Source organism: Anser cygnoides, chromosome 13 (genome assembly GCF_040182565.1).
Source record: "Anser cygnoides isolate HZ-2024a breed goose chromosome 13, Taihu_goose_T2T_genome, whole genome shotgun sequence".
Lineage (NCBI taxonomy): Eukaryota > Metazoa > Chordata > Aves > Anseriformes > Anatidae > Anser > Anser cygnoides.
In genome coordinates this window covers 9,233,684-9,248,334 of record NC_089885.1, presented here as the reverse complement: position 1 = coordinate 9,248,334, position 14,651 = coordinate 9,233,684, and the positions used below count along the sequence as shown (strand labels likewise).

At 41.3% G+C, this 14,651-nt stretch overlaps 1 long non-coding RNA gene across 1 annotated transcript; it reads left to right on the top strand.

The window, feature by feature from the left end:
* Nucleotides 1-667: 667 nt before the first annotated feature.
* Nucleotides 668-11,577, top strand: LOC125184138 (uncharacterized). The gene is made up of 3 exons (XR_007167560.2): nt 668-5,111; nt 8,418-8,543; nt 9,124-11,577. It is a non-coding gene; the product is annotated as an uncharacterized lncRNA (long non-coding RNA).
* Nucleotides 11,578-14,651: the final 3,074 nt, after the last annotated feature.

Sequence of the window (14,651 nt, the reverse complement as noted above, 5' to 3'; positions counted from 1 at the left end):
AAGCAACAGAGCAGCTGTGAAACTCTGGGTGTGGGTACTCAGCAGTAATCTGCTTTAACCCTGTACATAATCGTATAATGCAGTGTCCAGCCCATGCTCAGTAGGTGGTAAAACACATTAAGTAGGTGCCACACAGGCATAAAATATGCATAACCTGTTTCTTTCTTTCTGCAGTAATCCATATGAAGACAGTACTGATTCTTCTGCCCATATCAGGAATGATGAAAATGTGAGTCAGGTTTTGGCATGAGCAGCCACCTCTCACCACACCAGGGCACAGGGCTCTATTCTTTTCTGTTGTCACCTTACGGCTCTCCTCAGTGTTTCCTTTGCAAAATCACCAGAGCAACCTTCAGTGACAGAATGAAGACAACTAGAAAGTTGTAAAATACAACAGTTTATTGAGCTGCAAATTCTGCAGAAATGTGTTTCATCGGAAAAATCTAGACCATCTCAGTGGAATTATTCAAATATAAGGGCATTCCCAGGGCTGCCGGCTCTGTTTTGTTTTGTTTTGTTTTGTTTTGTTTTGTTTTGTTTTGTTTTGTTTTATTTTATTTTATTTTATTTTATTTTATTTTCAGTTTTTAAGATCTGCTTTAAAATTTGGGTCCACAATTTAATTTATCAGCACCTTAATATAGATGACCTTTTTAAGGTCTGAGTATATTTACCTGCCACAGATTTTGCCTCTTCAGAAAACAAAGATGTATTTTGTTAACAAAATTAACTCTGTGTTTAGGAAGATGGAATCAGGCATTTGGGTTTTAAAATGTTGTCAATACTGTTTTTGTTTCAAGGCACAGCTCTACTAATACAGCATGAATATACAAAAGCTGATAAGTAACCGTATACATCATGCCCACATATATACAGGAGTTCAATATTTCTGTTTACTGCATAAAGTAATGGAGTCAGTCTGATCTGAGAGAGATTCTGCATGTAATTTGAGGGAATCTATGTTTAATTTAATAGGTCATGTATCTGTCTCAAGTGGGGATTACAGTATCTGGTTTAAAGTGATCTACAGTATCAGGCTTATTATGTAGCTTTTATTTTTAGCAAGGAATGGGTTTAACAGTTGACACTCCTACTTGAGTATGAAATACATCAAATTATTGCCCAGGCCAGCCTGCTGGCTGCACAAGACGTGCTAGTTTACAAACAACCTTGGGACTTCCACTCGTCGCGTAGTTCGGGGCAGCGCGAAGTGGCAGGCTGGAGGCATAAAGTCGTCAGGATCCTGCGGCAAACGGGGCTGATCTATGGAGCAGTATTGTTGGTGAGGCTGTAAAGCTGATTGGAGGACGGGTTGATCACCGCACTGGGAAAAGTTATGGAGCAAAGCAGGGCAGGGGTAATCCAGAGTGAACAATAGTTCATGCTCAAGCGCTCTGAAAAAGTGTATTGCGTGCTCTGCTTTGCACTTGATGAGCACTAATACGGCCAGGTAGCAGGACCAGCAGAGCTGGTCTGCAGCGAAGGAGGAAAAACAAACAAGCAATAACGAAATAACACGAGTATAAGATTTCTGAGGGCTGAATGGGAATATATAAAGGGTTACAATGCATGCTGAGACAGTATGAGGGTTGTTGTGTGACATGATTGTTGCTGGTTGCAATGTTTAAATGATTTGGATACAGCTAGTGATGAAAAGATTATTGTATTTCCTGTGATGACTGGCTGCTCCCTTGATCCTTCCGTGTCTGTACCTGCCTGTTCTTCACTTCATCCATCGCTGCAGCTGGTTTCCAACTAGAAACCAGTAGCAGGAAGATGAGTGCTGGTACAGTTTCTAGCTTAATGAGATGACTCTCGTTTTGCTTGTGTAATAAGAGTGGCAAAACAGAGGTAAGTCATAAAGAGCTTATCTGTATTCTAATTAACTCAACTTTTGCTTCTGGCCTGGTCTGTAGGTATTCTTGGCACAGGAATGAATCCTCTCAGGTGCAGAGAAAGAGGAGTGTAATATCTAGTCATCATAATTGCACCAGTGAAAGCTGCTATATAAACAGAATTATTCTGCTAAAATTGCACTTCTCCTAGGAAGCTTATTTTACTTCTACGAGTGGCTTCACTGGAGTGATACTAAACTTCCCTTGTATGGCCTGGCTACACAAAGACTGCTGTGACAGAACTGAGCAATACTAACATGCCTATATGAGCAAAAGTCTTCGACAGCAGATATAGCTCTGGTCAGTGAGATAAAGCTTAGGATTTTTTTCCCCTTTATTTTACCTCATTTATGTCTAGCAGTAAAATCAATATCTCATGACCAGAAGTACAGCTATAAAAATTCCAATAAATCCATCTCGAAGTGCAAGTTTGCTCCTGAAAATGATGCTGTAACAGAGTCATCACATGGATACATGTCCACTGCTGAACAAATCTTCCTCGTTTGCAATTAAAAGCTAGCTTTTCTAATTGCCAGCTATAGTAAGCCTCTACCTGAGCTCTGGCAGTCCAGCCCACTTACATATTTACTCAGGTAGAGTTTCTCACTGCCATTGACTCTTTGAAGATACTACAGACAAGGAGGCCAGGCTATTTCCATGGGGCGGCTGTTCTGACAAGCTCAGTAATGAAAATAACTGCAATCTTCTACTCTTTGTCTTCCTCCTCTTCTCTCCTAAAGATTACAGCCCTGATCTTAGGTCTAGTTCCCCAGCCACTGAACAGCAAGCTGGTTATTTCTGCAAGTAAGGTGGTACGTTAGTGGCAGGAGGACACTGCCAAGCAGATGATCTCCAAGAAAGTTTAATTGGCTCCCCACAGGTCCTATATATCTGATATCACTTTTGTAATAAATCTAAAACGTCATTTGTTAAATAACCCAAGACCTTTCTTGTAATCACACAGGATTACATTAGAACATTAAATCAGACATAATTGGACTGTCCCATTTAGACATAATTTTAAGGTAAAAATTAAAAAAAAAATGTATCAGACAGTAGTGTATTATATGTAATGAGAAATTTATTGCAGTTCCAAAAATATCTTCACTGAAAGTATTAAAAAAAATTATGGGCTAATATTTTTCTGAATATAAAATGGACTAACTAGAGGTTTCAATCTGCAGCCACTGAAGTAAGCACTCTTTCTGACACAAAGAGTTTGCTTTTACTAACAGTAATTAGATCTTAAGTCATATGTAGAGGAAAATATTCAAAGGCTCTGTACTTTACTGGTCTTATCACTTTAAATTACACTTCCTACTTGTTCTTGAAATAGCTTCAACATAACTTCATTGGCTTGGATATTCCGACATACAATCGCCCTCACAGCTGATTTCTCAAATGAAGGGCTTAGAATTAAACTGGAGCCTGTTGAACCGAGATGTATAAAAATATTCATTTCCTTTCTGTAAAGTTTATTATTATTTATAGTCAAATATATTCACTATCAGAATGCTTCGCTGCAAAAGAGGCTGGGAAAAGACAGAGCTACTATCAGCATCGCCACTTCCCTGTAAATTTATGTTCTGCAGGTATGTTCATAGAAATTTTTACTGAGATTTTCCAACCCAGAAAATGAGGAAAATGATGAGGCACTAGGAAACTACCAGGGCTGCACACACATCCTGCCCACAGGGCAACCCCAGTGGGCTGTGAGTGTGTGCGCACAGGATGTGGGGAGCAAAGAAACACATGCAGGATGTACATAGCCATTTCACACCAGTGATATTTCCTCACAAGGCTATTACAGAGCACCAGAGTTCTCCACTACACAGCTTGGTACCAGAGCAGGGTGGGCAGTGGGCTCCTGAGGTGGTTCATGCTCCTTTGCAGCATGTTTCTGCACCCTGCTGGGGTTATGTCTTTTTACAACTGTAAAACTAATATACGTGCAGGAGGTTTTTCTTAAGGTTTGATGAAAATTAAACATGATATTGGCATTTTTGTACGGCAGCCAGTCTCTCCCTTCAAACAATTTTGTGCTAATATCCCTGTTAGAGAGAATTGTGCTTCTGAAAGTGTTCAGAGACTTTCGTCTTTTTTTCTCGTGCTATCTCTTTTTGGTGTTCTTTGTGTGTGTTTTAAATGAGATGGTTTGGAACTTATGGATGGTGTGCTTCCATCTATGTTTTATAGTGTTAAAGTTTCTAAATGCATATGCTTCGTATTTATATCATAGAGAACTCTAATAACCTTGTGTTATTATCATTTATTTCAGCTTGACATAAATCAGGAGCCAAATGAAAGGGAGGACAGTTTTTTCTGTGTTTAACTAGGTTGCTTCATGTTGCTTGACATTCTCCATGACTTTATTTAAAAGCTTTCCTCCAGCTTCATTAAACTGCCTTTGACAGGCAGCGGCTTAATATACACGTGCGCGCGCACACACACACATGTATATATGTATTCATTTGAATTTGGGCTCTTTCCCTCTGGTCTCTGGTAATTATGATTTGTGTCTGGAGGGATGAACTGTCTAAAAAATAATAAATAAGAGGCCATGAGAATTGAAAACTAGCGTTCAGGTTCATCTAGAAAGAAATTAAGCAAATCAAGTTCAGGTTTATAAAGGGAAGCAAATTACCCTGGGGTCTCCACACACTGGATCAGAACTGACTTGACATATTTAATTATATTGCAGGTTCCTGCCCTTCCAAAGAAAATTGCCATACTTCTACTACAACCACCCAGGGAGGTGGCAAGGAGGTTATCAGGCAGCCTAGAACTGCTACGGCAGCTCCTTAAAGGCACTGAGCCAGAGAGGGCCCCTAGTACTAGCAACGCCTCCTTCTACCAACAAATTAATGCCCAGCTGGCCACTAACCATCCCAGTCGGCTGACTGAATGCCTCAATCCTTTGCAGGTGTGGGTGGGAGGGAAGTGCCACCTGAAGAGATAAAGGAAGGAGAAATGGTTGAGAGTTGGTGGTGTGTAGAGCTGTTGATTGTACAAAATGTGCTTTCAGAGTAAGGGTGGGCTGGCACAGAGGCCACCTCTGCTTGCTCGGGGTTGTGGTGGCTGCTGGCTTCGCGGTCTGTTTGTGGATGCAGCTGTCGGTATGCTGGGAATGCTGTGTACCAGGAGGTATGCAAAAGAGATGAGTCAACGCCACTCCGATCATGATCCTACAAGCAGCTTGGGGATTTGGTCTTGATGGTGAGCCAATTATTATTTTATCTCTTACCAAACTGCATAATTCACAGCAGTCTAATGTTTGTACGTTTTCTTTATAAGTCACTTCTGCTATCTCATTAGTAGCTGCGTTAAAAGAGAAAAATGCTTTTGCTCCTCCCCAAAAAAGCTATTGCCTTTCATTCAGACTGCTCCCAGTCTTTTCACATCTCCACGGAGCCACAAGCCCACTTGAAGGACTATATTTTGGTAATACTAAACAATCCATTTCAGCTGGATGCAAAAAATAATAAATAAAAAAAATCTTTGATTTCAATTTCCCCCTAAAGTGATTTAACTAGGCCTCTGGTTGGTTAACAGGCTTTGGGAGGGGTGTCTGGAGTGGTTTGAGTGCAGGTGGGGAAGCCAGGCCTGGAGATGTTGACCTGTGTGCATGAGGCCCGGCTGCAGTGACCCGCTGGTTGCGGCCCGTGCCCGTGTGCCTCACTGCTGAGGGGCTCAGGAGCTCTGCAGGCTCTCCCTTGCTGACTGCTGAGGTTTTGGCCTTGCTTTGGTGAGAACTTGGCTGAAGTACATAGGTAAGGGAATAAATTATCCTTAGAGTAGGCTTTTGCACACTCGCCTGGAGTGAAATCCAGACTCTAGTTGTTGTGGGTTTGATTCCTACATAGCTTTTTCTTGTGTTTTCAAATCGTGATCCAGTGTGTTAGCTGACACAAGGAGAACGTGGCCTCTGAGGTGAAGGCTGGCCTGTTGTGCCACAGGGAGAGGAAGGAGTCAGGCAAGGCATGAACCTGCGTGTTCTCAGGCTGCCCAGGCCGCATTGCTGAGGTTCTCCTTCCTCCAGTCAGTGCTTCTTGTAGTCTGATGGCACCTTTTTTATGCTGCGAATGTCCCTGTTAATAAATAGCAACTGGTAGTTATTTTTACAGTATTTATCAGCAGTCAAGGCCATGTAATGCTCAGTTGGAATGTTCCTGTCCTGGCAGGATGCTTTGGTATGAGACAGACTGCTTCTTGCTGGGGTAGTTCTGTTGCCAAAGCAATAGTAATTCATAATTTTACCTCTAAAAATGCTGTCCCAAAAGCTCCTGGCTGCAGTACGGTTGAGCAGTAGCATTCAATACAGAATCAGCAATTTAAAAAAAAAAAAAACTCAGCTAGCTCAGGAACATCCTCAAAAACTGTCTCCATCACTGAATAGAAGCTGTCTGCAGCTCAAGGTTGAGGTCTCAGCAAGCCCTAGAGTTGCCTCTGGGCCCAGTCAGAGGCTGGCCCAAGCATGCACAGTGAGGCAGTGCAGGTAAAACACACCCAGGAAACTGTGGGCAGGATAACCAGGTTAGCTAGATGCATGTGAGAGGATGAATGAGGAGATTAGCAGGGATATTCCTTTTAGGCCACAAGCACCAGGTGCAGCTGAACCAGGATTCTTGGCCTACAGAGCAGATCTTTACCACTATTAACAATCCATTATGCTGATAGTACAGGTGCCTTTGGAAGGATGAACAGATGCCCTTACAAAGGCACCTAGAAACATGTGAGTTGATGTTGCTTCCACAACCTGTGTGAAGTTTATTCCTATGGCGACATGCAGCAACAAAGATGTCCCCCACACTGTGCAATGGGGCAATGAATGAACCAACAAAGTGCCAGCCAGCCGGTGATACTGACAGTGTATCAGGTAATAGGTTGCAGGGAAATAGGAAGGGAGAGAGCTCTGCCTAAGCAGCACATGCTGAGATACAGCGTGGGCAATGTGGTCCTGAGGACAGGCCAAATCCTGCTCACCCTCCACGAGTGGTTAAAAACAGTAACTGACAGCAGGAGGACTTAGCCTGGTATGTATATGCTGCATTCTTGATGGGACCTTACTGTGGCTGGATGGCACTTAGCTGCTGTCAAAAAATTTAGAAAGCAGTACTTGTAAGCGCACCAAATGCCAGTAAAGGCGGAAACAGATCCTTCTGAGAACTGGGCTGCTCCCTGTTGCCTTCTTCAAATAGTTGACTCCAATTTTGTTTATTTTCAGAGGATTATTTAGATGTGTTTCTTTAGAAATAAAACCCACAGAAGTAGCAAAAACACTTAGGTGTCATTTGTAAGAGTCAAGTTCCGCTCAACTTTCAACTAGTTCCTTAAACTTTGTCCTTGCAGTATCCTCTGTAGAAACGTCTTTAAACTGTTCCTTTGGTTTTGGAGGGTTTTGTTCTGAACATTGCATATTTTCACAGCCACAGATTGTGACAGTTAGGAAGCGTTCCTCCTTTACTAACAAATGATACTTTCACTTTCAAATTCTTTACCAAATTGTACGTTACACATCCTTTATGAGACACTGAGTTAGCATTTGAAAAAAAAATTGGCAGTGGAAAGACTGTTATAGTTGTGTGACAAAATTCAGATTGGAAGGAAATAGCTCACAAAAGCATGAATTAAACATCTAATTAAAAGTGTTAAGTCTCATTTTAATTTTGTTTAAAACACCAAAGACAGAAAAGCAGCTGCGTGCCTGAAGAGTGCAGTGTGACAGGATCCAGTTGGGTACAAACATAGAACTGATATGTAGAGTTCAAGGCAACACACTTATGTATGGAAATGTGGATTTTTAGGATCCTTGAAAATATGATTTATTGAAGACTAGATGCTTGCAATGACTGCTAATGAAATGGGATCTGGCAGGTGGGATTGGCAGAATGATGGTTTTTCCTAATTTGTGCTGAGCAAATATATACTTAATTAGCTTCATTTTTTCAATTAGCAGATGATACTCTTATGCATCGTCTTGTGCCATGCCTCTAGCTTTGGACTAATGGGTTCACAGGGGTCTGACATAAATGGGTTCATATTTTTAAATGTCTGCTTTGAAGATGTGCAGTTGTTTCAGCTCAGGGTTGTACTGTCCCACAAGCTGTGGATCGAAGATGTTAAGAAATAATTTGGCTCCTTTTCTAATTAGAATTACAATTCTCAGCCAGGTTAAAAAAAATATACAACCCCCCCTCGTAATTTTAGAAGAATACTTTTTTTTAACCTTCCATATTACATATCTACTTAAAAAGAACATACAGCATGACCTAGGATCGTTATCTATTGTCCAATAATGTAACTGGACAGTCTAATATTTGCTCTATGAATATGAAAATTGGAACAGTAAATTGCTTGGGCCATTTCATGTGATTATGGAGAAAAAAGCTCCTTGCCTAATTATAATTGTAATTCAAAATGTATTTTAAAATATTAAAAAGTTATCTGCACTTGCAAAACTCAATCTAGCCAGAAACAAATGTGTTGTACTTGTATTTCTCCCTGTGGGCTATATTCGGTCAGATACTGTGCAGAGAAGTCATGTTCAGAGAGATGAATGTTGGAACTCTATGAAAAGCAACTCTTTCCTTGCTTCACCTCAAATGGTGCAAAAAGCCCAGAGTCTGGGCTGCTTCTGCAATTTGCAAGGTAAGACACATATCCGTGCTCTGAATGGAGTGGTTTTGCACTGGAGTAACAGGAAAGGATGTCTTGACTTGCACCAGTTGGTAAGAATTAACAAATGGGCTTTTGAAATCAAATTGCTTTCATTTTCAAGCTTGCCCTGATGTTGGGATGGCCGCTGTGCAGAGCTTCCTGCTGAAATAACCGATGCTTCTAAGGAAGTGACACCAGCAAAGGGCTGTGCGCAGCTTTGTAGAGAGCCAAAGCACAGATGCAGCATACCTGGGTGCTGCTGTAATTGTGTGTGGCCTGTCTGTGTGGTAGGAAGTTGCTTTTTTGATATGAAAACACTTGTATTTTGCTGTTTCTATTTTGGAGAGACGAAAGAAGTTTGTCACTAAAATGGTGGGCAGGTTGTTAGGCACATCTGGGGGAAGGTGTTTGATCTCTTCTTGGAAGAACGTATGAACATATTTTGCTTTTATATAGTGAAAAATTGTAAGGCTTTGTGTTTTCTGTGGAAAATTTCTGGGGTCTGATTTAAACACAGGAGTTGTGACAGTTACCACAGTAGTTCTATACACATTTTATTTTGGGTTTTCAGGCACCAAAACCCAACGGGCCAGGTTCCTGGGTTTATGCCTCACACGTCTGAAGAGCTGTGACCAGCAGGGAACCGCAAAGTGGAACAGTTCTGCCCCAGTTCTTCCCTCTCCCAGAGACAGCGATGCAGCTGCCTATGGCTGAACGTTCCCGTGTGTGGCTTGGGGAATCAAGCAGAGCGGTACATGAATTTCAATAAGCATGTCCCCCTCTCCATCCACAGTCCCACATGCCTCTCTCAATTTTGTTTCTGGATGGAACAATTAATGTGCACGGGTTGTGTGAAGCCATGGGCAGCTAGAATATGGGTGTAATTTAGCACTGCAGACACAGTATTTGTCGACAAGCATGTCGGGCACAGAGTCAAATTCAGTTCCTTTGTTATAAAGTTCCAGCACTAGTCTATACAGGTAGAATATATGCACTAAAATGCATTTAACGTTACTGTGGGCTGCTCTTTATAAATGCTCTGAACAGGTCTAGATCTATAAAGTATGCCTCACGGTGTAGCTAGGAATAATCAGGCGTGCCTTGGATTAAGAGAGGAGGGAGAATTGTCTTCTAGGAAAAATCAATGAAATATTTAAGCAGAGAAAAGTAATTTTGTCTCTTTGATTTCATCTGGTAGCAACTGAAAATACATTTTAGGAGCCTTTAAAGTACATCTAATTTCTCATTCACTGCCAAAAAAGAAATTTCTCTGGTTATTCATAAATACAAGAGCAGTATGAAGTGGTTACTCATTTATTTGATATAATATTGCACAACAGTGTTCTAAAGTAAGAGGTTCAGAGGAGCTGGAAATACAAAGCATCGAAGCATAGCAATGGTAATATTAATTTGCAGAGGGCAGACATACATGGCTGTAACAGCACTGGACAGGAGGAAGCATGGGTTGGATAACAAAATCAGGAGCTCACAAGCTGGGGGTGGGGGACCTCAACAAAACAAAGAAATCAAAAGCTGTTGAAATGTATCGAAACATCAAACTATGGCCAAGAAAAGGGTGGGGACATTAGCAAAGTCATGGCTGGAGAGGGAGAAATGACCTATGAAACAATACTTGGAAAGTTAATGTTAGAGTGAGAAGGGCTTTCTAATTAAAAAAAAATAAATAAATTATAATCACTTGAAGATTCCAACCTCCAGCCTGAAAACCCAGAAATACTTCTCTGTATAGAAAAGGATACCTGTATGCACATGCTGAGTTCTCTGCCCACATATATATGCAAGAAGCTTTAGAACTGGTGCAGCAAAGGTTGAGCAAACCAGCTGGGGCTGAGGACCCGGCGCCTGTGCTGCATGGCCTTGGGATGGTGTTTAACACCAGCTCTGGCCTGGCCAGGCTGCGTGTCCTGGCTTGCACTGCAGGGCTGATCCAGGGTAGGTAAATGGGTTTCCTTTTGGTTGAAACTAAACTGAGATGTGGCATGGTTTGAGCCAGAGCCACTTCAAAAGTGCCTGTCCCCATCAGAGCTGCTGTCAGACACCCCCAAGCTGGAAGCATGGGGTGTGCAGCTGAAGCTCTTGTGTCCAGGTGAGGCTGTTTGGGCTTTTGGTGATGTTGATTGTAAAGACTATTGCATGCAGCCGACCGGAGCTCTTTACACACTGTGTTTTAGGTAGCTTATTTTTGGCAGAATGATTGTGTGCTGCTTCTGCCCCTCTCACCCTCAACACAAGTAAAGGACTGAACAGGATGAAATTTCTGCAACAGTTCTTAAAATGCTGGCTGCTGGGGTTGACGTGTTCTTCACTGGAAGTTCACCTGTACATTTTTGTTGATTGAAATCAGGTGACCCTGAGAAGCATGCCTTTCTTCCCTACCCTTTCAAAAAAAGCAGTGACCAGTCCACTTATTAAATACTACATGGTTGACATCAGAAATGATTTTAGGCTAGGCTGCTTCCACTTCTTGTGCATCTGGACCTTTGTGTTTCCTCTTGGTTGCTATCCAGAGGATACTGCTCATAAATTGCATGGCATTTCTGAACAGGGTATTAGTTTTGTTAAGAGTTGTGTACTACGTCAGAATTTTAATTTGTTTTGTTTAAAGTCCCATTTGTGATTAAGAAAAACAGGAGCAAACTGCAATGTACTGGAAATGGTTAGCATCACTGTGCATTCACTGCTGTATAGGAAATAACCAGATCATTACAGTGCTCTCCAGGCATTTCATATCTGTTCAGAAAAGGATGGCGCAGGAGGCTCTGTACCATTTGGCGCTCATTTTATGTAAATGAGTGCAGCTGAGGATCGTGTCTATTAATATATTTTTAATTGAGAATACATTGAGTAGGCAAAAAGAAAGATGTTTACTCCACAGAAACGTTACTGGCAGTCTTCTCTCCACAGAGCATCAACCAGGGAAATAAATGGTGTTATAATAGTTTTGTAACTTAGTTTTATTTTTTGAAGTAGGCCATAAACTTCAGGACAGAACAATAAAAGCAGGAACTTCTGTTGCATTGCCCTGCTCAGGCTGTCCCAAAGAGAACAGCAGGGTGCTGGCCTGGCACAGAGAGTTGAAGGTGTACAAACTCTTCCAGCACTGTATCTGTCATTCACTCCCAGTTTGTGTTCCCCACCTTTTGCAAGCTGCTTGCCTTCATGAATATAGGTAGTCAAACGTCCTTAAAATGGTGTATGGGAAGCAACACTAACTTAAATTAAGCCTGATCCAAGGGAGTGTGGGCCAAAACCTGCTCCCAGTTCCACCAGTGAAAATGCATATCATGTGTCTGTGTCAGGCTGAGGCTTCATTACAGCTAATAAACCCTAACTGGACTAAGTCACAGCATAGATGAATAGATGTTCTCCTTCAGCATCGGGGTGCCTATGTCCAAAACGCTGCAAGCTCTGGGAGCAGTTTGATCTAGGAAACTCATGCCATCTCTGCAGGAGACAGATGCAGTAAGTCAGCTGGTGTGATTTTTTTAAAGAAAATGCTGTGTGTTTTTTTTTTCAAGGGATAACTTCCACCTTCCATCATTGGGGAGTTGGGTGATGTTGGCAAGTACTGAGCTGACCACGAGGAGGGTCCGGGCAGAGTGCTTGGTACAATGTTCAGCACTGAACATCTGTGATTAAACTGAATGAATGCTTTGCTATGAATCACATGGCCTGAAAGGAGAACAGCACAAAACAGTGGCCCTTAAGGGCTACTGAAGTGGGACTTGAAGGAAGTAGGAAAGTCTAGTAATAGAATAAAATTTAATCAAGTAGAAGAGTTTTTGCATCAGTGTAAAGAAATGGTCACAATATTAAGTGAGAACGTCCCCATTAACAGAAAGGAAGGGAAAAAGAATCCTGGTTTAGTCAGTTAAATCTTAAGCTTGAGGGGTGGGGGAAGAAAAACAACCGAGGCTTAATGTGAAGGGGAGAGTGGCAGACAGAAGGAAAGCAGTTATACTGTTCTGGGACTGCTCTGTATCCACAGCCAAAAAGTAGTTTCAATTTTGCACCATTTACTATTTGCTGCCTGAGTGGTGGAGACTTGCAATATGTCTGTATCTGCGCTGCTTTGGCCTTTTATAAAGTGCTATCATTTCAATTTGCACTTGTGTTTTTAAAAAGTCTCGTTACTTTTTCTCAGCTCCAACTCTTTGTTCTCCTGGAATTGATTTGTCGCCTCTGATTCTCTGACGCTGCCAAACATGAATTTCCTGCATATCGCTTGGCCTATAATTATATCTGGGCTGATCTGCCTTCTTGCCGGGAGGACATGTAGCTTATCCAAATCAGCCTACAGGGAACAAAGCGCTGTCCGTGTGACCTGTCTCCCAGGGGCTGTGCTGCAGGAGATGAGTTGGTAGCATCAGTACAGGGGCTCCTGCAGCTCTCGCTGCAGCAGCAGGACTGCTGCCCGCTTCACCCCTGCTCTGACTTTCCTGGTCAAAAGCATTCCCATCCGCTGTCACCCTTCACCATTCTGTGCCTATATTCTAGCCTAACATGGCAAGGTAAATGAGTTGCTAATTTTATCTGATACTATGTGCCTGCAGCAAAAGCATTTATTCACTGGAGGTGCCGTGAGCTAACAGTCCTTTTTGTCCAGTTCCTTCACAGGAGCTGAATTTTAACACTATACTTTTTTTTAAGGTCTGCGTAATAGCTGATGTACTTTTGGATGGTTGGATAAGAATGTATGGGGAGAAGCCACTTGCAATTAAAGGTTTAAGATGCTGAACAGGCTGTGATGGAACAAAGCTGCCTTGTAAAGGATTGTTTATATTCCCCATAATGCTAATCTGGAAAGCATTACCTGGGTTTGTTTTTCATATATGTACCCATTAACTAATTTTAAAAATTAATCATTTCCTGAAGCAATAAAATGGTAACATTCGTAGAATTAATAGGAACACACCAGATGAAGTAGCAGTGTTCGTCTGAGTAATTAAACGTAACTTGTCTTAGGGTACACACAGGAGCATTGGAGATGCCAGGTAAAGGTAGGCATGATGTTATGAAAACAGTAAGTAGGTTTGTTTTTTTGCTACAAGAGCTTTGTCTGGAGTAGTATAACATCTTTAAAGTACAGCAGAGTTGCAAAAACTGCATTTCATAGGAGAAAAGAGACTGTGACTATGTTACCAGCAGTCCTGTCAGTAGCTTCATCTCCCCAGAAGCAAAGAATTAAGTCAAGAAGCAAGATACTTGAAAAGTCGATCAAAATTAATTAGGAAATTATAAATCAATCAATAATACACCAAAAAGTCTTGTTATGACCTCAGTTACTCGTTTAAGTATAAACAAGATAATCAGCTACATTTCCTGTCTACAAATAGGATCATTGCCAATTAACTTAGGACTTAATTAACTCTCTAAGGTACTGAACTTTAGATGCATCATACACTCTTAACATTATTATTAGTAACTGCAATGACTCTAGTACATTCTTGATTTATTATTATTATTATATAACTATTATATTTACACTTATGATGCTATTAAAAAGCAAAGCCTTCAATATTACATTAAAGTTAATGCCAGCTAAAAGACAGAGGCATTAAATAAAAGCAGAATTAAACAGACAATATAAGTTTGTATTTGAAACCCACCAATCCAGCTTCCATTCTTTGCTGGGAGGCATCAGCATAAGAGTTGATATGTTTGGAGGTATCAAATTTCCATTGCCCAGCTATAATTGCTCTTTATTTCTGGTCATAAGCTATTGGATTTGCCAGCCCTTTGGCAGCTCAGAGGAGTCACGGTATAGCACAATAATGTAATCTACCTTCTTTTGAAGATCCTTGCTCTTTGCCTCTTCTATAACAAAACATGGGGCAATCTTGATTTTATTTTTTATTTTGGTCTCACAACATCCCAGCAATTTTTTTCTTTTGACACATCAGTGACCCAGTTTTCTTCTTTTGCTTCTCTTTCTGTTTTAATAACTACAAGTTGCTCTCTTCCAAGCCTGAGAAGAATTTGTTCCGTGTTTGTTAGGAATAAGCAGTCCAGCAGAACAAGTGTTCTGTCTGCAAACAGAGGAGTGAAGAGAGGAAAAGTTGGGTAAGCAGAGACATT